This window comes from Epargyreus clarus, unplaced genomic scaffold (assembly GCF_041222505.1).
Source record: "Epargyreus clarus isolate Ecla_fem2 unplaced genomic scaffold, WU_Ecla_fem_2.2 ptg000012l, whole genome shotgun sequence".
Taxonomy (NCBI): domain Eukaryota; kingdom Metazoa; phylum Arthropoda; class Insecta; order Lepidoptera; family Hesperiidae; genus Epargyreus; species Epargyreus clarus.
The window spans coordinates 8,413,969-8,439,447 of record NW_027332220.1 but is presented as its reverse complement, the minus strand read 5'-3'; the positions used below and the strand labels follow the sequence as shown (position 1 = coordinate 8,439,447).

General features: G+C 33.2%; 2 protein-coding genes across 2 annotated transcripts in view; one reads left to right on the top strand and one right to left on the bottom strand.

The window, feature by feature from the left end:
- The window catches only part of Flo2 (flotillin-2), a 398,911-nt gene that overhangs the window by 54,845 nt on the left and 318,587 nt on the right, over positions 1-25,479 (top strand). The window lies entirely within an intron of this gene.
- Positions 1-25,479, bottom strand: part of LOC140746307 (glucose dehydrogenase [FAD, quinone]) — a 34,722-nt gene that overhangs the window by 8,247 nt on the left and 996 nt on the right. The gene's annotated exons all lie outside the window — the stretch shown is intronic.

The following is a 25,479-nucleotide window of genomic DNA, read 5'->3' as shown; positions in this document are numbered from 1 at the left end:
TTCATAAATATTTCCTCCTTTAGATTACCATTTAAGAATGCAGTTTTAACATCCATATGATGAATTAATAAATTAAACTGATTAGCGAAACAAATAATAAATCTAAAACTAGCTATTCTTGCAACTGGTGCAAATGTTTCATTGTAATCTGAAAGATATTCTTGACTAAAGCCTCTGGCAACTAAACGAGCTTTATACCTCAAGGGTTTTCCAAATTCATCGTTCTTAATTGTAAAAATCCATTTACTGTCTACAATATTCCTATTCTGTGGCTTTGGTACAAAGGTCCAAGTTTTATTAACTTCAAGAGAATTTAATTCATCTTTAATTGCACTTTCCCAATGACATTTATCTTCTCTAGTTTGAATTTCAGCAAAAGAACTAGGTAATTTACATAGAATAGATTGAGCACACAATAAATAATTATTCACCATTTGTTTATAAGAAACAGGGGGACGACTTTTAATCCTATCACTCCTTCTAAGATTTAAGTTCTCATCTGTGTTTTGTATATCATGTGAATCTTCATCTACCGAATTATTCCGTTCAAGTACGTCATGGTTAACTTTGCGAATTTTATTCGAGCACACATGCTCATCAGATTTCAGTACATCTGATTTACAACCATCAGAGATTCGAGACTCTATCGACACTGATTTTGACCCGTGGTCTGTACCAGTTTCGTCACGAGAATTTTGAACATTCTCTTCAAGACCTAATTCAGGCCTGGATTGCAAGAAATTAGTCTCATCTACGATAACATCTCTGACTGTACAAATTTTTTCGCAATTAGGATTCCAAACTTTATAACCATTTGGTTCATATCCCAGAAGGATACCCTTCCATGACTTGTCATCAAACTTATTTTTACAAAGTTTGTCATGAACATAAACAGTTGAACCAAAAACCTTTAAATATTTTAATTGAGGTTTTTTATCATGCCACATCTCAAATGGTGTCTTTAATATTTTTAAAGCTTTAGTTGGTGATATATTGATTAAATAAACAGCTGTTAACACAGCTTGACCCCAAAAAACTTTTTCTAATTTAGCACCGTTTAACATAGCACGAGCTTTTTCTGTAATTGTTCTAACCATTCGTTCAGAAACACCATTTAATTGTGGAGTCCTAGGAACTGTAAGATGATAACTGATTCCCTTTTCAACACAGTAATTTTTCATTTCGGTAGATAAATACTCTCTACCATTATCGCAATAAAGGTAAACTAGCTTTAAGTTAAACTTAGCTTCACTCTTTGCAACAAAATCTTTAAAACAAGAAAATACGTCAGATTTATATGTTATTAAGTAAACAACACAGTAATGAGTGAATTGGTCAACAAAAAGAACAAAATAATTCTTGTTATCAACAGTTGAAGGAGTAATAGGACCACATACATCTGAATGTACTACATATAATGGTCGTTTAAAACTTTTATCCTTTACGTTGTTAAACGGCAGCCGGCTCTGCTTTCCATTTATACATGCCTCACACAGATTATCATCTGGTACCACTGTACGTATTATATTTATGTCATCAAACATTTCATGAATTCTCATTTGTAAAAATTTATTTTTACCTATATGACCTAAACGCTGATGCCATAATCCGTAACTATTTTTGTCATTGTTACGAACTTGAGAAGCAGGGCAACTGACGTTCAAGCACAGTTCAAAATCTACAGTTATTAAATTATTTGAAAACATACCTCTCATTATAATTTTACCACCTTTGCAAATTCGTGCTCCTTGTTCGTCGAAAATTATTTCATATCCAGCTCGTTGCATTCTCGAAACAGATAATAAATTGTATGGGACCTCACGGCAGAATAAAACATTCTCCAAAGCTCCTTGTACGCCCATATTACTAGTAAGCTGCAAGGTTCCACGTTTGGTAGCTGTAATAAATTCACCTGATTTAGCAACTGAAATTTTAAGAGGAACATTTAAAACAGTATAATTTATGAAAATATCATCTCTATTAATTATGTGATCTGATGCGCCCGAGTCCAGTATAAATTTTATTTTATATTCAGTTTCATTTTTACGTAAATAATCTCCAGTCATGAAAGCAAAACTTGAAGAAGTAGATGGTTGGTTAGTCTCAATAACTTGAACAGTTCTCATGCGATCAATAGATTTCTGCTGCCTCGATCACTTAAAATAATAACAATCGTTCTTCACATGACCCTTCCTTCCACAATAAAAACATTTCATAAAATTTTGTTTCTTTCCTGTGTGCGACCGTGAATAATTGTCAATTTTTCTTTTCCGCCATATTTTTTCAGCTTTTCTATCCGTATGCAAATTTTTATATATACATTTAAATATTCAACGATTACGCTCTTTGCGACCCGGTTATTCTTCTGCCACTCACTGCAATCTATATTCGGTTCGTCGTCGATAACGTTTATAACGTCAAGTTCACTAAGTAATGCCCGTATTCTAAATTTCCACACACTGTATTTCTCGCCGTCAAAAGGTTTTACATTTCTTTTCATTTTAGAACTTTCCATAATGCCGAATCTGTACTATAATTTTATATTTTCAATTTTATATATAAAAAATTTCTGGGCCCATAACCTATTTAAAAAAACGTCAGAGCGAGGTTTTGAATAATGAATATATTTCTTTTTAACTTTACATTGGGAGAGATATGTCTGTTACCAGCCACTATAAAAGAACACAACAAACTAAAATAGGTTGTATACGTATTGATTAATTTTTGCAAATACAAATGGAGCAAACCAACAAACACCTAAGTAATTGATGTGTTTTAAGTGTTTTGCACTAGGATACCCCTTGGGAATTCCACAGTCGTGCTGAAACATAATGTGTTTGCGCATTTGCTGTTGTGTCTGGCAAAATAGATATTTTGAGGACATAAATTAAAATTGGTTAAGTACGAGTCGGACTCTCACGTGAAGGATTTTGAACTATTAGCGAAGTTTGTACGTATTGTTATTATTAAAATCGAAGAAATACCAACTACATACGCCGATAAAGCCGTTTTCTTGTATGGATTCAATTATTTTTAATTTTATTATTTTTAGTAATTGTTGTTAAATCGGCCGTAGTGATGCACACTGGCACAGTCGATAAAACTTTTTACTGTATACCTATTCAAGAGATAAAACCCTGGACAGATAACGGACAAAGAGCGGAGGGTTCATGGAGTCCCGTTTTTACCCTTTGCGTGCGGAACTTTAACTTAAATTTTCCTATTAAATTGGTAAAATTGGTAATTATTAAAATTTTGCAAGTAGCATTAGCTCTACTTAATTTACTTCATTTAACAACAATTTAATTGATTATCCGGGGTTTGTCTTTATAGGTCTTGTATGGTATCATCTCTCGATGTATCTAAATATATATAACTCAAAGGTGACTGACTGACATAGTGATCTATCAACGCACAGCCCAAACCACTGGACGGATCGGGCTGAAATTTGGCGTGCAGGTAGATGTTATGACGTAGGCATCCGCTAAGAAAGGATTTTGATCAATTCTACCCCCAAGGGGATAAAATAGGGGATGAAAATATTACTTCGTAACGCGAGCGAAGCCGCGGGCAATAGCTCCTTATTTGGTATATTTATATATATATTTGGTATATATATATATATATATATATTTGGTATATACTCGATATGATTATTGTTCTCCACTGTAGAATTTTTCGGATTGTTTCGCCCTTCTAAAATGCTGCTGAAGTATTTTGGGTGAGGTACCTTAGTAAAGTATTCAAGTTATTTAATTTCCTTTATATTAAGCCCTATTTTTTAATTGTTTTACATGTAAAATGACTTACTTATAAACAGTGTAATTGAAGGTCGTATATTTTTTTTATAAATTTGTTAATACGTATATATGAAAAAAAAATGTACAATTAATAACTTTCGAATATTCTACGTTTAAGCCGCTTCGAATATGTAATAAATGAATAAACAACATTATAAATATTTATGTATGCTTTAAATGCTCACGAAAAATGAAAATATATATTTCTGTAGCAAATATTTTTGTACGTAATACATTAAAATCAAAATTTACAGTATTTTGTTATACAGGGCTATACAATGCGGATACTACGTCAAAATATTTTTGTTACTTTTTTATTAATTTGATTAAATGTTCAAAAAACGGCATATATAATTCATGTTTTTGTATAAATGAATGTTTGTCTGTATGTCAATATGTCATTTGATCATGTGATGATCTTTAGCAAAGTTGTTGTGCATGAGCCAACGAAGGTTTCTGAGTTGGTATGACCAGTTTTCGACAGATGGCGCCACTGTCATTCCAATGAAGGTACAATTTTTCAGTTATATGTATGTCATGTTATTTTTTTTTAACCGCGGGCGCTACTAGTATAAAATATTTCAATGTAAATTTGTCCAGTAGGTACACTAATAAAGTTCAAGATGGGAGCAATTTGAACAAACCCGTCTGAATCATCTCAATAGGTCGTAGCATGTTACGAGTAAGTACGCGGCGTATAAATAAAAATTGAAGTGATTGAAGTGTCGTCTGTTATTTCAGGTGGATTTATTTTTGGAGTTTTTAAACCCGTATTTACATGTACAATAATAAACATACGAATAATAATCTCTACACAAATTTACAAAAAGTTTATTATATAGCACATGAAATTCTTTGGTCTGTCATAATGCAAATAGGGTTTTATCTACCTGGCCTTGGTTCGAACCCGGGACCCTTTGCGCTTCAGACCGGTATGGTGCCCGTTCCGCCATGCGGATCGTCTTGTTGATTGGAATGTTGATATCATTTGCTACTTATCTAATACTAGCTGACCCGGCAATCTTTGTACCGCCTCAAAATCTATTTATCAAGTATATTTCATATAAAATATAGCCTATGTTACTCGTGGATAATGTAGCTTTCGAATGGTTAAAGAATTTTTAAAATCGGTCCAGTAGTTTTTGAGCCTATTCATTACAACCAAACAAACAAACAAAGTTTTCCTCTTTATAATATTAGTATAGAAAACAAAAACGCTTACAATCTGTTTAAAAACCTAACGCGAACAAAACCCCAGCCACAATAAGTATGCAATATGTATATTAGTTTCGCAATGATCATTATTTTTATAGCAATCATTACTTAGCCATTTATTGATCTCTTTGTTTTAACTCGCGTCTTCCTGTTTATCACATTATTGTTGAGCAGTAATTGTCGTACGGTTAAGTAAATGTAATTTTAATTGGGAGGCTGGTTTCGATCAATATAAAATATTATGTAGTCTATTAATTATATTATAACGAATATGCGGTTTTGAACAAGTGAAGTGTTTTTCAGACACTTCTTTTTATGGACTCTGTATTGAATTGTGATCGTATATAAATTGAGGTTTTTCTGAGTGCTCCACTTATCAATTTTCGAAAAGCACCCTTTGTATTTATTTTATTCATTTTTAGTATTTGTTGCGATTATAGCGACCATCATTATGCATCGTCTGTAAAAAAATCAAGTGTCTATCTATTACGGTTTAAGAGATAAAGCCCTGTGACTCACGAACAGACATCGGAGGGTTTCGTTTTATCCTTTGAGTACGGAATCCTAAAAATCATTCTACAAAATGGCATTATAGATATGTTTCAGTACATTTGAGTTATAGGGAAATAACATTATTATTTTTCAAAACTAAAAATCAATCTAGTAACTTTGCCTGAACTCTCCCCAAGGCGCTTTCTCTCGCCTCGAAAATCGTTAATCCTGAGGATGTTGATAAGGACAATGGTACAAAATTATTAAAATCGTGTATTGTCATCGGTTTTTGATAATTTTTCAAAATTTTGAATTAAACTGAACGTTCAAAGTGGATAGAAATCGGGTTCAAAGATTCCGTTACTGTTACGTACATACATACATACATACATACATACATACATACATACATACATACAACCCAAGCTAATAAAAGCGTGTTAAAAAAGATAGTTCAAATTTTACCAATGCAATCACTTTTATGGCTGTTATGATATTAAATACTAAAAATAAAAATAAACGAAAATTTGGTCGTACGGAACCTGTAAAAAGCGAGTTCGACTCTCACTTGGCCAATTATTTTTTTATGGAGAAGTAGAGTATAATCACCTGAACCAAATGAACATATCCTATGTGTGCTCGATCATTCATCAACAACCTATTACTGTCCCACTGCAGGGCACGGGTGTCCTCTCATAATGAGAAGGATTAGGCCATAGTCCACCGCGCTGGCCAAGTGCGTATTGGTAGACTTCACATACCTTTGAGATTTTTTTTTATAAATCTCTCAGGTATGCACGATGTTTCCTCACGATGTTTTCCTTCACCGTTTAGCATGTAATAATTAATTTCTAATACGCATATAACTTTGAAAAATCAAAGGGGCGTGCCTTGGATTTGAACTTCGGTCCCCTCGATCGAGAGGCCGAGTTTCTTAACCATTAGGCTATCACGACTGTCACTCTGTTCGATCATTAATATATTATTACTTGTAAGGGCCTGAGTCATATGAATTGGACAAACTAACAAGAATACAGCTGCGTTTACGTGGCTACGCTATAAGGAAGGAACGAGTGGCCTCAGTCGAACCTTAAAAAGGTTTCAATCCATCAGATTATGTCAATTTTAATTACTAATTACGCATAAAGCCCTATTTATGTCTAAAGATATATGTATAACGTATCGTGGGAAACATTTTTTTATACAATATTTTAAGAAGCACAGGTTGGATACGGAAGATATAAAAACGTTTAAATTGTATTTTATCCTTACTAATATTATAAATCCGAAAGTAACTCTGTCTTTCTGTTTGTCTGTCTGGTTGTCTCTTCTTCACGCCTAAACCACAGAACCGATTTTAATGAAATTTGGTACAAAGAAAGTCTAAGACCCGAGAAAGGACATAGTATAGTCTTTATCCCGGAAATCCCACGGGAACTAGGGATGGCGATCTAAGATCGATTAATCGGAGAAGCGATCTTTTAGACCCAAAACATCGAATAATTTGATCGATATTAGTAAGGATTGAATCGTAAAGTATGCATTTGATCAAGTGATGATCTTTAGCAAAGTTGAAGGTATGAATGGACAGTTTTATGTATGTTATATTATTTTCTTTTATACGCGGGCGAAGCCGCGGACAAAATCTAGTTTATAATATAGAAGTAGCAGACGAGCATGCAGTCCACCTGATGGTAAGTGGCTACTGCCGCAGATGGAGATCTGTAATCAACCCCAGATAGGATTAGATTCTTAGCCGAGGTCGGCCACAGATGCATCGCTACCTCTGAGGAATAAGTTGGAACGTCTCGGAAAAGTATGATCCCTTACCACACCCTTCAAACCAGAACACAGCAGAACACTGCTGTGTTCTGGTTAAACATAACAATGCTGTTATTAGTCAAAAATAGTTGTGGTGGTGGTGCCGCCATAGTCGAAACACAGAATGTTCTAATCTTCAATATGCACAATAAGAATGAACATTATCTATTTGTAGAGATTTTGTATGCTACATATTTCATAATCGATGGCTACAATTATGTAATTTGTGTTATCTCTAAGAAAAAATCAACCGTTTCGTTAATTACGTGATAAATTACGTAACAAATATCAACAAATTAATCCACTGGGAAATGAAGCAATAAATATGTTAAGAAGTTAAGTTACCGAGACTCCTGAGTTACACGAAACAGCTAATTAATTAATCAGCATATGCACAAAATATTGCATGCAAATATTGTGTGCATGTGCATAGAATAACAAATGTAATACAACTTACGTGCGTGGATATACAACGGCATTTCTGATTACCGAATACCGGGTGGAGTATTATATTGTAAGGCAATTGCGCTAATATCAAGGGAGTCCATTCTTATCTATGTAATTGTAACACACCTTATGTAATTATTACCTGTAAGTTACATAACGTCTATTTTGGTGTTGTTATCGCGTTCTTTTTGATTTTTAGGGTTCCGTATTCAACGGGTGCAAAAGGAACTCTATCAGTATTAAGGCTTCGCTGTACGGCCGTCACAGAGCTGAATCTCTTAAACCGTAGTAGGTTTACACTTAAAATATGTATTAGTGTAACCTGTATAACAAGAAACACTGCAAGTAAATATAACGCGTTCTCCCTGAGTTCCGAGGGGTAAATGCTCTCGTGGCCGATTTCAAATAAAACTCTAATCCTTTCTGGATTAACATTTCCATGGGTGGCAGCTGTCACTTAACTATCAGGTGGATTGCATGTGTTTGCCTAGTTATGTTATAGCTCTTTAGTATCTCTCAGCTATTTTTATAAATTATACTAACTTTAACTGTTAAATGAATTTATCTATCTATCGAATATATATTTTTTAATAAGTACAATAATTTACAAAAATAATAATTATAAACATGAACACACAACGATAGTACGGAACTCTTACGGTGCAAGTGTGACTCACACTTGGCCGCTCTTTTAGAACAAGGTGAAATGTTTAGAATATTTGACCTCAAGAGGATGTAGCCTTGTTGCGCGGGAAACCGGAGATTCGAATACGATATTAGCTTTTGGAAATTACCATAGTCGTCTTCAATGTGAGGACATGCAAATTTTATTAATCATTTTTGTGTATGTTTGAGACTGCTAACTATTTTTCACTGACCTCCCAAAGGAAATGGTATTCGTTGTGTATCTATATATTTTTGAGTTTACTTTAATTGTATACTGTGTAGCGATATGTTACGAAATTAATAGTGATACTATTATTCAAGAACCTACCTCACAACTATGCACCTAACAAACCTTTATTTCAATTATTTTTATATCTCAGAGATTTATATTTTGTTATTAAAAAATGTTTTATGTCCCATTTATATTAGGCAAAGATAGACCTAAACCGTAACCACCCTGTTTGAATACAGATCGCTCAAAGGTAATGTCACATTATTTCCATCCTTTGTCCTAACCTAAACATACCTAGTATCTGTTTCATAGCAAAAAATCATCGATATCGATGCTCCGTTTTTGTTTCAAGACGTGTAATTACTGTAATTAAGAAGTACCTAGAAACTTCATTTAATAGTGGCGAAGAAATATGTTTCAAACAGTTGCATAATAATTCTAAAATATGTTGAAACATTTAAATAAGTCTTTCAGTGATACTTATCGTTGTTGGAATTTATTGTGATATTGTTTTATCGTTTTAATTGCAAAATTATTCAGACACGTGCTCTTAGTACGCCATATATTTAAAATTATTGAAAATAATTTGAATGGCTGTAATTTTATAATAACTTCCATTAATAAGCTGTCGCTGTGTGTGTGTGACCGAATGACAGCTCAGGAAAGGAAGTTATTATAAAATTACTTCAGTGTTAAGTATTTATGATTATTTAGGGTTCTGTACACAAAGGGTAAAATCCGAATCCTATAACTAATACTCCGCCGTCTGTCCGTCTGTCACAGAGCTCTCTCTTGAATCGTTATAGATAGAGACACTTGAAATGTTTACAGAGTATCTATAAGCGTAGCCGCTATGACAAAAATACTAAAATAAAAATAAAAACTTAAAAATAAACAGGGGTTCCGTATAAGAATCAGCAATTTTTACATCTACCGCTTTATTCATTGAACCGGTATGGTAAACAGATCAAATTTTCATAATACATTTATTCTATCGCTGTTTCTATGGCTGCTATGCTAAAGAAAACTAAAAATAAGAAATAAATAGATTCGCACATGGCCAATTTACTTTAAGAACATCAAGATAATTTTTTAGTCTTACTTGGAAAGAATTTACATAGACGGTAGGTACAATGTATCTAATTGTCTAGCTGGGCTAACCTGTTTATTTCCGATGTTTTTTTTCCGTGAGATAGGTATAATAAAAAGACCTGCATTATATTATATACGAGTAGGTATAATCAACACTGAACAACACAGAACTGATTTAGATTTGATTCATTAGTTCTGATAGGTCATCGACCCGGTGTTTTGTTTTAATTGAGAGCATGTAGACATTGAACAGAGAAATCTTAATAGTAATAATTATATGTAATAATACTAATAACTTAAATTCAGATTCATATGTAGGCTTAGATTTACATTAATTAACCATGAGCTGATAAAAGAACATTAAAATGATAATTATATACAATTTAAATGCGAATATTTTTTTGCGAATTGAACATACCTATATGAATTAATTCTTTGAACTGCTTCTGTAAATAAATGGCACAAATGGATTGAAAATTTTGTCTGTCCTTTTGATCTTTTCCGTCAGTAAATTTTGATTCTTACACCATGTAATGTTTGTCGGATAATTGTGTTTTAACATACACATGTATGTAACTAGTATAACTAATATGAATAACAGTTGTTATAATAACAGTTACTAGTTACTTAGTATCTAAATCAATAACCTCTAACAGACGGATAAACAGCGGAGGCCTATGTAGGGTTTCGGTTTTACCCTTTGATACGGAACCCTAAAAATACTCAGGTGTTGAGCCATAAAGAAGTATTGATGGAAAGCCCAGCCAAAAACCTACTAGAATTAATTGAATTATCGGTTCGAGATCGCCTCATTAAATTGTTTAGTGGCAACTGGTATCAATATAACACTTTATTTACGAATTCAATGTCGTCTCTGTTTTTAGACGTTTGTCGAGAATAATACCAAATCGAATAAAATTTATAATCCGGTTGACCTGAATTTCTTTAATATTATAAAATGGTAAATGAGTTGCGATTGTTCATTGAAGATATTTTTAGTTCTGTTTTTGTTATTATTATCAAGGCAAAAATAATGATACTAACTTACTCAATCTTCATATCATTAATCATTGCGATTTATTAGAATTCTTTAGCTAAATGTAGTATTACAAATAATTTTATGTTATATTGTAATTAGTAGGTACTAATAGATTTATTTACGCTGGTTATTAAAAGTAATCTATTTATATAATGTTCTGGCTAACAATTATCGATTATATTTATTACTAGATATTGTCAAATTTTGATCTTTGGCTTTTGGCAAAATTTGGATAGATTGATTATTAATAACGGGCGTTGATTAAATGTTATAAAATATATATACATTTTTTAATTTCTTCGCAAGAGCAGCTGTTCAAGACAACCGTAATGAATGCCAGGACCTCTCCGTCAAAAGTGAACTACAGAGAAAGAAATATATATAAATAACAACCGTCACCCACTATTACAGAACTAAGATATGCTTACGTGAAGTATTGTGAAGGCAACAGTGCCTATGCAAATGTACAAGTGTTTTTCTTACTGATTAGTTAGAATTGTATTGTCATCAGTATTCGCTACTATTGCATCATTGGGATTCTTACGCGGTCACCGCGTCTCGGCCGTGACCGTGGTAATGGTGCTGAGTCGGCAATGTAAATAAATATGCCATCAAAAACATAACTTGTAAAAAATCCAAGTCTCGCCACTCAGTTCTTCTACTGTAAAAAGTTGTGAGATCCATGTAATACCAAGTCGGAAAATATTCAGTATTCAGTCTATACTTAAGGGACCTTCTTTCTTAAGGTATTACGTTACTACCTAAACTAACAAGGGACCATATAAATATTAAAAATCTTTCATGCTTTAAATAAATACATTGACTTGGCAATTGTACTATACTCGTACGTATAGGTACTTGTGAAATGCATTGTTTTTTTATTACAGAAGTAGCAGACGAGCATGTGATCTGTCTGATTGTAAGTGGCTACTGCCGCCCACGGAGATCTGTAATCAAACTTACTATTGCATTGTCGTAAGTACAATTACTTGCTGTTATTGCGTCATTAGGATTCTTTAGGGTCCGTTCACACAGATCGGCTCGGAGAGGAGATCAGATTTTTATCACGTTGGAAACAGAGTTTTGAGTACCTAATCGTATTAAGCTTTATTTTTGCATGTGCACTTCTTTTGTCACTAAGAATTCTTGAACGCGCTTCGTGTGAAATAATAAGAGAAACCGACCGGCTCTGACTGCGAGTGCATCCGCTTTCAGATCTCTACCAGCCGGTCTATGTGAAATAGTTGGCGACTCCGCTCCTGTCAATTCCAAGCGTATACCTTCCGGTCTGTGTGAAAAGAATAATGCGGGCCGATGCTCTCCGAGCCGATCTGTGTGAACGCACCCTAATGCGCACCAATGCGGTTGACGCGCCTCGGCCGTGACCGTGGTAACGGAGCTGAGTCGGCGATGTAAATAAATATTAAGATGCACTGAATGTTACTTTTATTCTCTTAACATTCAGTTTATTTATATATTTAAATCTCAATTTTTTAATGTTGTGTATTTTTAAATAGCTGACTTTTTGTGGACTGGTCCGAGGTCGTTTTTCGTACAATACTACTACAACAATACCTATTTCTTTTTATCTTTTATCTTTAACATTTAAGTCTAAATCTCGTATCTTTTATGGTTTTAAGAAATTAGTAAGTACGCACCTGTTTCTTTCCTGGTCTTATTTGTTAGGGGCAAAAATACCCCTATATTTTTAACGCAGATTTCAATTTTTTTATTGTGTATAAGAAGTAACCAATTTAGTCTATATATTTGAATGAGTCTAAGTTGTCAGTTCGTAAAGGCAGACAATGAATGTTAAGAACAGTTTTTGTGTTAGTTTGAGATAATAGGCATTTTGCAAAAACAGATAAGACATCACAATTATATTTTATTTATGTTATTTTACTAGTTTTATTAACATTGCAATAGGTAAATTGTACCATTGTGATCAATTTTGAATGATGAATTGTGAGTTTAGAATATGCGAGGACATCGAATCAATGCCAGTTATATTTAAAGAATTTTATTACAAAAAATAGTCATGTTTTTTAAAATTTGACATTGATCGTCAATACATCCAAGGTAGACAGTTACGAAACAACATAATTAAGGTTAGAAATGTTAACGAAAATGTAAATTTCCATTTTCGGGTAAAGGTCTCCTTTTTATTTATCCTTATAGTATTTTCCTCTTACGTTAAAGTTTGTTGTCAACATGACAACCTATTTGTTATGCTACGACTCGTCGTGAGATAACAATCGTTGCATTTACAAATAGTTTTGTCTTCTACAATATGTTTTATGGAAGAAGAAATATATAAATACTTTATACATACTTATACTTTGAAATAAATTAAATTAATTTTATAATGTATTTCAGTTCCTGATTAGAGTTTAGAATAAAATAAAGAATTATCTTTGGAATGACGAAAGAATCAGGAAAAGCCATAAATCGAAATCCGGAAGGTCTTTATAGACCTTCCATGCCTTGTTAACTTCCAGGTTTTCTAATGTATTCAACATTACTTGTAATATTCCATTGTTTGATCTACTGTCTGTGAAACAATTAGTCGCCTAATGACGTTTTATGTTACGTGTATATACATTTTTTATAATATAGTAAATTTAAGAAAAGTATATCTTCCTTACCACACCCTTCAAATCAGAACACAGCAGCGCTTAACGCTGCTGTTATGAGGCAGAAATAGGTGTGGCAGTGGTGCCGCCGGAGTCGAACCACAAAGGGTTTATTTATTTAATAATAATTGCACCAATCGAAGGAATCACTGACACATCCAACTGTATACTTTATATGTATACAAGCAATAAGTGTTACGTCACTTATACTTCTACTACCTACTATTAATTATATAATATGGCGGTGGATGTAAATTATGTAGCATGTAGATTATTGTCCTTTTGTTGTTGTTGTTGTATTTATTATTTTTTTTCTTTTGTTTTAGGTTATTGTTATTTTTTTTGTCTCTCTCTATTATAGTATCTCATTTGTGTTGCAATTATCCGAATAAATGTTTCTTTCTTTCTTTCTTTCATTTGGGGCATCTGGGATTGGTTATATATGTTCAAGGGCAAAGTGATCGCTTAGCATCAAATGCAGTGCATGATCGTTTCATTGATATATTTTGACTTGTATATTCCTTTTCTTTCCTTTTTTACCAAGGATTCGTTTTCCCCGCGAACACTTATATATATTTGCGGCTTCGCAGGAGATCGCGACATTGGCACTCACTTCTCGCGATCTTCGCGTTCTATATCTTTATATACATATATATTTCTTATGTGCGTGTGTATGTCACTGAACTCCTCCTAAACGACTGGACTGATTTTGATGAAATTTGTTGTGTGTATTCAAGGGGACTTGAGAATGGTTTGGATTCACAATTTAGTCCGTGGGAAAAGGTTTTTTTAATTAATTTTTAATTCGTAAGTAGTTGTTGATTTTGGAATGTTTCACATTGGATTCGACAGACTTCGCTACCATCGCAGTTTCAAATATTCTATCTATTTTTCAAACCCGTAAGTGATAAGGGTTGTTCACCCTTAAATTTTTTTTTATTTATATGGCAACACAACGTTTGCCGGGTCAGCTAGTTATATATAAAAAGCGGTTTATATAACCTTACAAAAATGTTATTTTTTCAGTGTAAGCCACTTTTAGGATGTCTCTGTGAATACCTTAAATAAGTTATGCGTATAGGTATACGTAAGTATGCGTATTGTATTAAAACTGTTTTAATTTTTTTTCATTGACATACCTATATCCAGTTTTTAAGGATATACTATAAATACTTATTTTTTGGTTTGTTAAGTCTCAATTTTAATTATTGAGCTTGACCTTTCTGGTGAAGTTGGTCGAGTTTATAATGGCTTTGGTTACAAACCTCTATGTGGTGTAGTATAATATTAATATTTACTTATACAATTTTAGTATTAAGTAATTAGGAAAAATATGTGTTTAAGTCATTTTATTTATTAAAAATAACAAGAATGTAATATTTAATAACATTATTTCTAATGGTCAAAGCATAAAAAATATTTAAAAAATCCTTTTTAAAAACAAGCTTTTTTTATTTTTTTTGTTTACGAGGGGGAAACCTTGAAAAGGTACCCGATGCCGTGGGAGCGACACAGGGTTATGTGGGACTCTTACCGCACTAAAACCCCCCCGGTGGCCGTCCTCAGCGCTGCGTAGAAGACTCCGGGATCTCCAAAGGAACGCAACCAGAGTACTCTTAGCGCATTGCCCCGTCGGGCTCCGCCCAGGTGAGCTTATCGCTCACCGCAACGTCTGGTGCGTACGACGGTATGCGACCACACATACCGCCGTCCTTCCCGGGGTCGTTGGCCGGGCGGTTCGAGCTCCCACTCTTGCCACCCACGACCCCAGAAGCCCTCTTTTAGTCGCCTCTTACGACAGGCAGGGGATACCGTAGTCCTATTCTGGTCCCGGAACTACAGGGACAATTCAGAGTTGAGTTTCTACTACAATGCAAAAAATAATTTTATGTAATTAATAATAAATAGATATTTTAATTATAATATACGTAACATGTGTGACCTTAAAAGGTTTTACAATAAATGACTTTAAAAACTTTTAAGTACACACATGTTATTGTATATACCTGATATTCCCTTATAAAAATATTCTACATTTCCTATTAATTATTTTTCACACGGTTTAAAGATCTTTAAATAAATATTACGTTTTATATTTACGTAATTAATATACGATTCTTATATAAATTACCCGCTTGTCAATGTGTGCAATTAAATCTATTTCAGACGCATTTATATAAAAAGCAAATTGTCAAGAGAACAAAATAATATTTTGATCATAATTGGATTTTTAATAAATCACATTAATTATTTATTTCTTTTATTTAAATAAGTATACAAAATACATAAATATCATGATTATGTTGTTATCGTAAGTATCATTTTGTACTTAAATTTTCCATGGTATGAATTTACATGTTATGAAATTTGTGTAACTAAAATATTGAAAATATTTATTAAAGAAATTTATCATATAGCCAAATTTATAGAAACTAGACATTTTTTAATTTATAAAGATTTGTATGATGTAATTTCGTGTTTATATTTTATACAAAGTAATGGAAGGTCGTAATATTTTGACGAGGATTTCGAATAAGTTGGTTATCATCATAGTTCCGTACCACAAAGTGTGTATGTAGGTATTATTAAGATCAAAGAAATCTGCGAATAACAACGAAACTCATGTTTCTTGTATGTACCCCTTAATTTTAGACTTTATTATGTCATAAGTCAATAACCCTGCAGTTTTATTGTGTACGAGCTTTTGCCCGCGTTACGAAGTAATATTTTCATCCCCTATTTTATCCCCTTGGGAGTAGAATTGATCAAAATCCTTTCCTAGCGGATGCCTACATCATAACATCTACCTGCATGTCCAATTTCAGCCCAATCCGTCCAGTGGTTTGGGCTGTTCGTTGATATATCACTATGTCAGTCAGTCACCTGTGAGTTATATATATATTAAGATATGCATAGTTAAATACAGTACAGGATGCGGTAGACCTTTGTCTTACCGTTAAAAAGTTGTATCATTAAACCGTAACGGAAGTTGGTTAAAATTTTAATGTAATGTGTGTTATCAAGGCGGGTTTAACCAATAATTAAAACAAGTATGTATTAAATATTTGAATATGAATAATTAAATATTTAAAGGTGGTAGAACCCTCTGTGGTTGACTCCGGCGGCACCACCGCCACACCTATTTCTACCTAATAACAGCAGTGTTAGGCGCTGCTGTGTTCCGGTTTGAAGGGTGTGGTAAGGGAGACAGACATTTGCGAGGTATTCCAGCTTAATCCTCAGGGGTAGCGGCGCATCTGTGGCCGACCTCAGGTAGGAATATCTAATCCTATCTGGGGTTGATTACAGATGTTCATGGGCGGCAGTAGCCACTTACCATCAGGTGGACTGCATGCTCGTCTGCTACTCTTATATTATAAAAAAAATATATATATATGGGGACGCGATATGACAAATGTATTTTCCAGTAGTTTTTTTTTTTGCTTTGTCGTAAATATAGTGAGTAATACTAAGGGCCCATGCAGACGAATTGCTTTTAGCATGTTGTTATTGACGAGGAGGAACATTTGAAAGGTAAGTGGTGCCTTGGGAGCGACATCAAGTTATGTAGAATTGTTAACCACTAAAACCCCGCCGGTGGGCGTCCAGTGCTACGTGGAGAATTCTAAGATCTTCACACGTTCGGAACACAGCAGCGCCTAACACTGCTGTTATTAGGTAGAAATAGGTGTAGGTAATAGTATTTAAATAAACACACTCAAATATTGATGGATTCTTATCGTAGATAAATTTAAATTCTTCTATCCAATCCACAGACATGTATATCCAATCGTTGTAATTATAAATCTTATCGTGTTTATTTATTCGTTTTTAACCATGAAATATAGTTTTTTAAAGTTATTTAAATTTAATGGTGTTATTTGTTAACACCGCGATTAATATAATCATCACTTAATACAACCGATTAAACATAATTTAAATAATGAAGTAAATACGTAGCTACTGTATTTGTTTATTTATATTTTATTTTCTATTTATTTATCTCGTTATGTCCATTTGCGGCTCTAGGATTTTAGTTTGTTCTTCACCTAACAGAACATGGACTTGATAGCGGCAAAATAAGCCTTCTTAGAAAAATGAATGAAAGGTAGTGTATGAAATAAGTCAAAAGTTGATAAACATCAAAACGACCCGCGTGGCGGAGCGGTCACTCGTTGACGCGCAACGGGTTCCGGATTCGATCCCCATCCGGACAGACAGATATCTAAATGACGGATTTGGATATTTGTTCTGTATCTGAGTGTTTGTGTATTCGTTCGTCTATATATGTGGTAATGGCACCCACGACACAGGGAATCCTAGTGTGGGACTGTGTCGATAGTGTCCTTTTAAAAATTTGCTGTGTCCTTGACGCCACGGATGGAGTTAATTACATGGTCAAGCTGCATTATTAATTAATAGATGATAATAAGTTCTTTTTTTGCGAACCAGGAAGGTTAAACATATATATAAAAAACCTGTTAAAATATTTCTGTTTAATAATGAACATATAATATTTTTTTGTTAATATTTGCATCTAATTATCTCACTATTATAATAAACGCGGAAGTTTGTGAGGATGGATGGATGTTTGTTACTTTTTCACGATAAAAATGCTTAACAAATTTTGACGAAATTTTGCACATATATAATATACTAATATTATAAAGAGGAAAACTTTGTTTGTTTGTTTGATTGTAATGAATAGGCTCAAAAACTACTGGACCGATTTTAAATTTTTTTTCATCATTCGAAAGCTACATTATCCGCGAGTAACATAGGCTATATTTTATATGAAATATATTTGATAAATAGATTTTGAGGCGGTACAAAGTTTGCCGGGTCAGCTAGTAGTTTATAATTTAAATTAACATGTAGGATACTCTTTACTCTTGGCGTATAAGCTGGACAGCCCTCTCTGGAGAGCCTGGAATGGTGCACACATCCGCACCGATAGACCGTAGATTTATTTCCTTTTTTGTTTTTTATTTTTATTTTATTTTTAGTTTTATTTTTATGTGTGTGTGTGTGTTTTCTGTGTATACTAACATAGGTTAAGCTTAAACTGTATACTAACAATAAATATGGAAAACCCTAGTCTGAAATAAAACTTTATTATTATTATTATTTACCGTGGTAAATACTCTAGCGCACGCGGGAGAAACCGTAAGCTATATATCGTAGGTAACTAATAAATAAGACCACCTGAATTCCATAAGCTTCTAATGAATTAGCGTGCGTAAATAGCTACTATAGTCAGTGTTCACTATGGACTTGGATAATACGCATATTCTACGTTTATGAATCATCCTGCTATAAGTAGTTTCCATAATAAAGAACTTGTTTGAAATGTAAAATTCAATTAGAAATGTCGAGACCTCCGTTGTAAACCTTAATAGCAAGAGCTTTAGCGATAGTATCCCATTATTGTATAATTTTATCATTGACTTTTAAGCTTGGGAAATTATGAGTAACAGTATAGGGAAAGCCAAAGAAGATACAATGAAGAATGATTAGGAGTATCATTTTTGACATATAAAACTTTTATTCAAGTGGGAGCTTTTCATTATAGTAAGAAAACATCAACATCTTTCTCCACCGACATATGCGACGTAAATATTTTGTATTAACCCGTAATTATTGTAATTTTTCGTACATGTACATGTTTCTTGCTGTAAATTAACATTTTTTTGTACATTTGGCCGTGACAGATAAGAGGTGAAGATCCTGTTTTTATGGACGTTCTAACAGAACCTTGAAAAAAAAATATAGTAAAATTAATTATGTATTATAGTATAAGTAGTAATACAGCGCTCACAATATTTAATTTGTATAAATAATATTTTATGTATGTAAATATGTTCGTTCTATGTAATTTAACACTAAATGTAGTTTTTGTTAAAGGAACATTACATGAAAATTAAATAAGAATATAATGAAATATAAATTCGCTAACGACTAAATAAAACAATGAATGAACAATGAAAGAATGAACGAACAATGAAATAAAATTGGATATTTATGTATTCATCCAGTGTGCAACGGAGAAGATGGATTCGGTCTGCTATCGTGCCGCATGTGTGCAGCGCTTGCATGAATGGTGCATCGCCCAAGAACATGCGTATGCTAAGAACTCACGGAGCGGTATTATTACATTAGAAGTTAAATTCGTCAATTCATCCTGTGTGCGTCGGAGAAGATCGATTTGGTTTTCTACCGTGTCGAACGTGTGCAGCGCACGCATGAATGATGCATCGCGCAACAATATATGCTAAGAACTCACGGAGCGGTACTATTACATTAGAAGTTACGTTCGTCAATTCATCCTGTGTGCGTCGGAGAAGATCGATTTGGTTTGCTACCGTGTCGAACGTGTGCAGCGCACGCATGAATGATGCATCGCACAACAATATATGCTAAGAACTCACGGAGCGGTACTATTACATTAGAAGTTACGTTCGTCAATTCATCCTGTGTGCGTCGGATGTAGCCAAGAGATGGCGCCACTCGAATTAAAGTTACGTTATATACGTTTTCTTTACAACGTATACAAATTCCGAAATGATTTATGCTAAAATTTTTCATTGCTTCCTTTAAAACATAAAAATAAAGACAAAAGTCATGTCACTGTTAAAGTTCAACAAAAATATTTCAATGCAACATCAAAATGTACTTATGAAATTGCTTTACAATTAAATAAAACTACTCAAGATACAAAATCTACATCAGCGCATTATTTTACCCGCATCTGCTTGGAATTATAATATAATTTGTACATAATTGTACAGATAGAAATGCTTATTATGAGCGAAAGACCTGCTATATGGTGCTATATGCAAATGCTACGAGTACTTAATAGCATGCCTGTGCAAATAAATATGTTTATTTTGAAAATTCTCAAAAAAAAAGTTCATTCGATTTACTCGCATGCTAGTTGCTGCGGGGGTAGCAGGGGACGGGGTGTGAATGACTGCTCATTCAGATTATTCCCACGAAAATGCATTTTAGTGCTTTGTCTGTAATATAATTTGTCAAAATTGTATGCATATGCATATGAACTCTTCCTGGTGATTTCTCAATTGTAGGAATATTGTCTCGTTTCATACTTTTAATGCGCTTCTTTAGGTTTTTTGCGTTTAGTTTTTATTTTAAATCTTATCAGAGACATTTCAAAAATATGGCGTAAAGCAAGTAATTATGTACGCAATGTACGATATGTAAGTGACGAATAATGCAAAATTAGTTTTGCAAAATTTGGTAAAAAGCATTTTAATATCATTTTCGAATGTTAGACAATGGAATAACGGTCATATTGTTAATGAGGTACTTAAATTTTGCAAGAGTTTTAATTATAGCAACTGTCGTAGTATATTCTGGAATTGGTGGCGTAGTTTGTAAAAAATAAGAAAATTGTTAAAAGAAAATAAATAAGATAATAACAAATAATAAATAGCCGTAGCCATATAGGTTTTACAATATAGGTAGCAGACGAGCATACAGACCACCTGATGGTAAGTGCCTACTGCCAGAGCCGGATTTAGAGGTCTAGAGGCCTTGGGGCTACAAAGAAGTGGAGGCCCCCTGGCCCCAAATTATTTTCCGAATAAAATGAACATTTTTTTCAGTTGAGTTTTTCAAAAAATATTTTATCAGCAAAAAAGATATTAAAGGAAAACTTATTATTTTTTTTTACTAGTGTTTACTAGTCGGAATTAAAAAAATCTGACGTCTCTATTGTGGGGGGCCCTATTTTGTGGAGGCCCCAGGGGCTGCCGCCCCGGTTGCCCTCCCTTAAATCCGGCCCTGCCTACTGCAGATGCGCCGTTATCCCTGAGGAGTCAGGACTAAGCAATAGTTGTGGCGGTGGCGTCTCCGGAGTTGGTTCAAGAGTTCTAACCTTTTAAAACGGTGCAGTCAAACCCCTTCTTAGAGGAGGTTGGTGTTCAGCTGTGGTTTCACTACTTGAAATTTAAGTAATTAATTTGGCAACCTATATATAAATGATATAATATAGTTTCTAAAAGTTTACTCATAATATTGGGTAGGTTATTGGTTATGCTAAAATTATGCAATATTAGATCGAAATGTCACAAGACTATGCTAACTCTACACTGCGAATTTAAACAAATTTAATATTATCTTAGTGTAGGCAAATATTATATTTAATAAACACATACAGGCGTAATTAGTTGGCTAGGTCAGAATTATATTGTCCCTGTAGTTCCGGGACCAGAATAGGGCTACGGTATCCCCTGCCTGTCGTAAGAGGCGACTAAAAGGGGCTTCCGGGGTTGCAGGTGGCGAGAGTGGGAGCTCGAACCGCCCGGCCAGCGACCCCGGGAAGGACGGCGGTATGTGTGGTCGCATACCGTCGTGCACATCAGACGGAGTGGCGAGCGAGTTTATGCCGCATATGACTCCATATGTTATTCGTTAATATTCCCAATAGTTATATTTTACCATTAAAAGTATAATATGTGCTTCACACATTTACTTATTTATTTATAGTTTATTGTAATCCAATTTGAAAGTACAGACATAATATCTAGTTGAGCTTGTTTTAAAATCCTTGTAAAACTGGGTAAGGAAGGCAATAAGTACAAATATTTAAAAAAATAAATATAATGGTATCTGGTTTGGAACTTTTAAATAACTCCAATTTTATAGGCTATGTGACCATATTTGTATACTATTAAAAACATTTTGTCTTATAAGGGATCCGTAGTCAAAAGGTTTTTTTTATAATATAGGAGTAGCAGACGAGCATGCAGTCCACCTGATGGTAAGTGGCTCCTACCGCCCATGGACATTTATAATCAACCCCAGATAGGATTAGATATTCCTACCCGGGGTCGGCCACAGATGCGCCGCTACTCCTGAGGACTAAGCTGGATCGCCTCGGAAAAGTATGTCTCCCTCACCACACCCTTCACTTCTTCAACGGAACACAGCAGCGCCTAACACTGCTGTTATTAGGTAGAAATAGGTGTGGCGGTGGTGCCGCCGGAGTCGAACCACAAAGGGTTCTACCACCTTCAGAAGCCAGGTGCCACTTACATCTTATTACTATGCTCCTGCTATCTGTCTGTCTATAAGGGTATATCTTTTGAACCGTATTAATTAGACCCTTGAAATTTCAAAACGTGTATTACTATAGCTGCCATAACGTCAAGTTGTTGGTACAGGTATGGTTGGAAATAAGTAATCAACAGAAAACGTGATTGCTTAAAATTTAACAAACCGTCTGGGCTACAGGGCATAGAGATTAATGACGACATGGACTCAAAAAACATTACCCTCCTCAGTGTGGCAAAAATAAAGCTCAAACAGTTTTGCTCGATCTTTTAAAAAGTCAATACATACAATTAGTGGTTTGCATGTATTATTGTTTGTAAGTATTGTCATTATTAAGATCCAATAGTACAGAACCCACAAATTAGGCTCTGGCATGTATTTTTGTTCATATGTATTGTCCTTATTAAGATCCTGTAGTACGGAACCGTTCATGTGCGAGTCCGAAGTGCACTTCGCTGATTTTTTAGTCTATTTATTAATTTAACTGACATTAAAAACGAAAACTGCACTTTATATTTATATTAAAGACATTCTACTCGTAGACCGATTAGCAAATAATTAATATTTTGTTGATAAATGTGATTCACTCAAGGGCAAATGTTGGAGAAACATACGTATTTAATATTGTAAATAACATATTCACTAAAATTATCATTTGTGAATAAATAAAATATAAGCAAAAAATGTAAATTATATTTATAGAAATCTTTTACAGACAGGCACCCTTAAAATTAATTAAATACCTTTATACATATAAAATAATAATATATATTACTTAGAATAAAGAAACTATAGGTTTACGATCCCTTGTGTTGGTAGCGGTAGTAGAAGTAGTTTTTATCATAATTTTGTAACGTGTTATATAAAATATATGCAAAGAGTAAAGTGTAAATGGAACCAAAACTTTTCCATATTTGATAAATATGCATTATATGAAATATTAGGTATTCGTATATGGTCATCACTAATAATAATAAAACACGATTATAATTGTGATAGTTTGGAAAATAATTTAATTTATTGATATCTAATGTTTTATATGACTCGTCTGAAAATCGATTCTTAAACTGATCAAGAATTAAAGCTGCCTATATGTACCCTTAGGATAAGTTTACACGTTTTTACAAAGTGATTTGTTTACGTATTTCCCATAAATTTCCATCAGTTCTGATACAGTCCGCTGGGGACGCTGGAATGGGATTGGAAATGTATGGGCAAATACGTAAACAAATACAAAAACAGTTATTTCTGTAAAATCATAAAAACTCATACTAAGGGTACTGATCTATACTCTACAATATAAAACAAATTATCCTATCAATAGTTGTTTGAGTTTAAAGTCAGAAATATTTAACATAACATGACGTATATGCAGAGATTGCAAGCATTGAAATACTTTCTTGCGAATTCGTTAAAGAAGTTCTCAAAGGTATGAGAAATCCATATGCATTTGGCCAGCAGAGTGCATTGAAACCTAAACTTTTATTCTATAAGGTTATCTGTGCCCAGAATTAAGACAATTATATGCTAGTAAGGTTACGGTAACGTTAACGTGTCGTTGCCGGTTGACTACATATGATGCGATCTTAGATTCCAGGAATATCAATGCACCTGTGATCGGCTTCAGAATTCCTCATGCAAAGGGCTGTTGATAATGTTCGATAATATGAAAATGTCATGAAATGTCAATTTTGAATATCGAAGCATCGAGTGAATTTTCAATACATACAACCGTTTCAAATTTGATTTATTTTTAATAAATTAAATCAAGTGATAATGTTGACTATCGAATCATCGAGTGAATTTTCAATACATACAACCGTTTCAAATTTGATTTATTCGTGATAAATTAAAAATTACATTTTATGACTTTTTCCTCAACACTCTTACTAGGTGAACTCTTGGATACCTACGTTTTTAAGATTATTCATGGAGGTAGACGTATCGAGTAATAGTAAACAAATGTTACTATGGAACTCGCGTCCACATCGGTAATTTACTGAAAAACATTTTTTTATTAACAGAATCTTATTAACAGAAAAATGTTTTTTTATACGACTATTTCAAATTTGTATAAAAAGCTTGGAGAATTACATTACAATAATAAAGGTATTAATTTGTGTTTATTGAGAAAATAAGAAAATTATGGTTTTAATACCGGAATACTGGTATTACTGGAAAACATATTTTTTGTTTTCTATATAAATAAATAAAATTGAAGGAATAAATACATATATATGTATAAATAATAAATAAATATTTATAGAAAATCATTTTTAAAATGTGTTTTTATATTTCAAATTTGTACACGAAGCTTTGAGAATTACACCAATAAAAGACATATATACGGTTGAATTGGGAAACCTCCTCCTTTTTTGAAGTAGGTTATAATAATAAAGTTATTACGAAAATAAGAAAATTATGGTTACTTTCAAATAACGGAATTATTACCGGATTTTTTTATGTCTATATAATTAATAATATGAAAGAAAAGAATACACACAACCGAACAAATTCGTTGCTCATTTTTATAATTCGGTATTTTCTTAGTAGTATTATGAAAGTAATAGTTATACTCACTTTTACTTTTATCTGTTACGGACACAGATGTAAAAACATGAATAGATGTTAATGCATTGTAGGTTATTGTGGCTGGACTAATTGGTTTGTAAATAAAACAAGTTTTACCGCGTAATTTGAATCGTATAATATAATTGGATACAACTAGATCAAGTTTAACTAGTAGTGTGGTATAATAATGAGTAACGACCAATATAATGTTTTGATGCGAGTAATTAAATAAAATAACGTTTTTATTGTGATAACAGTAACGGATGTTAGATTGATTGATAAAAACTGCGTTACGTATTTTTTCTTGAGGAAACTTAACTATTTACCGGTGTAGTTGTACTCAAAAAAAAAATAGTGTTTTTAATCAAAATAACACTGATGTACCAGCCTTATAAA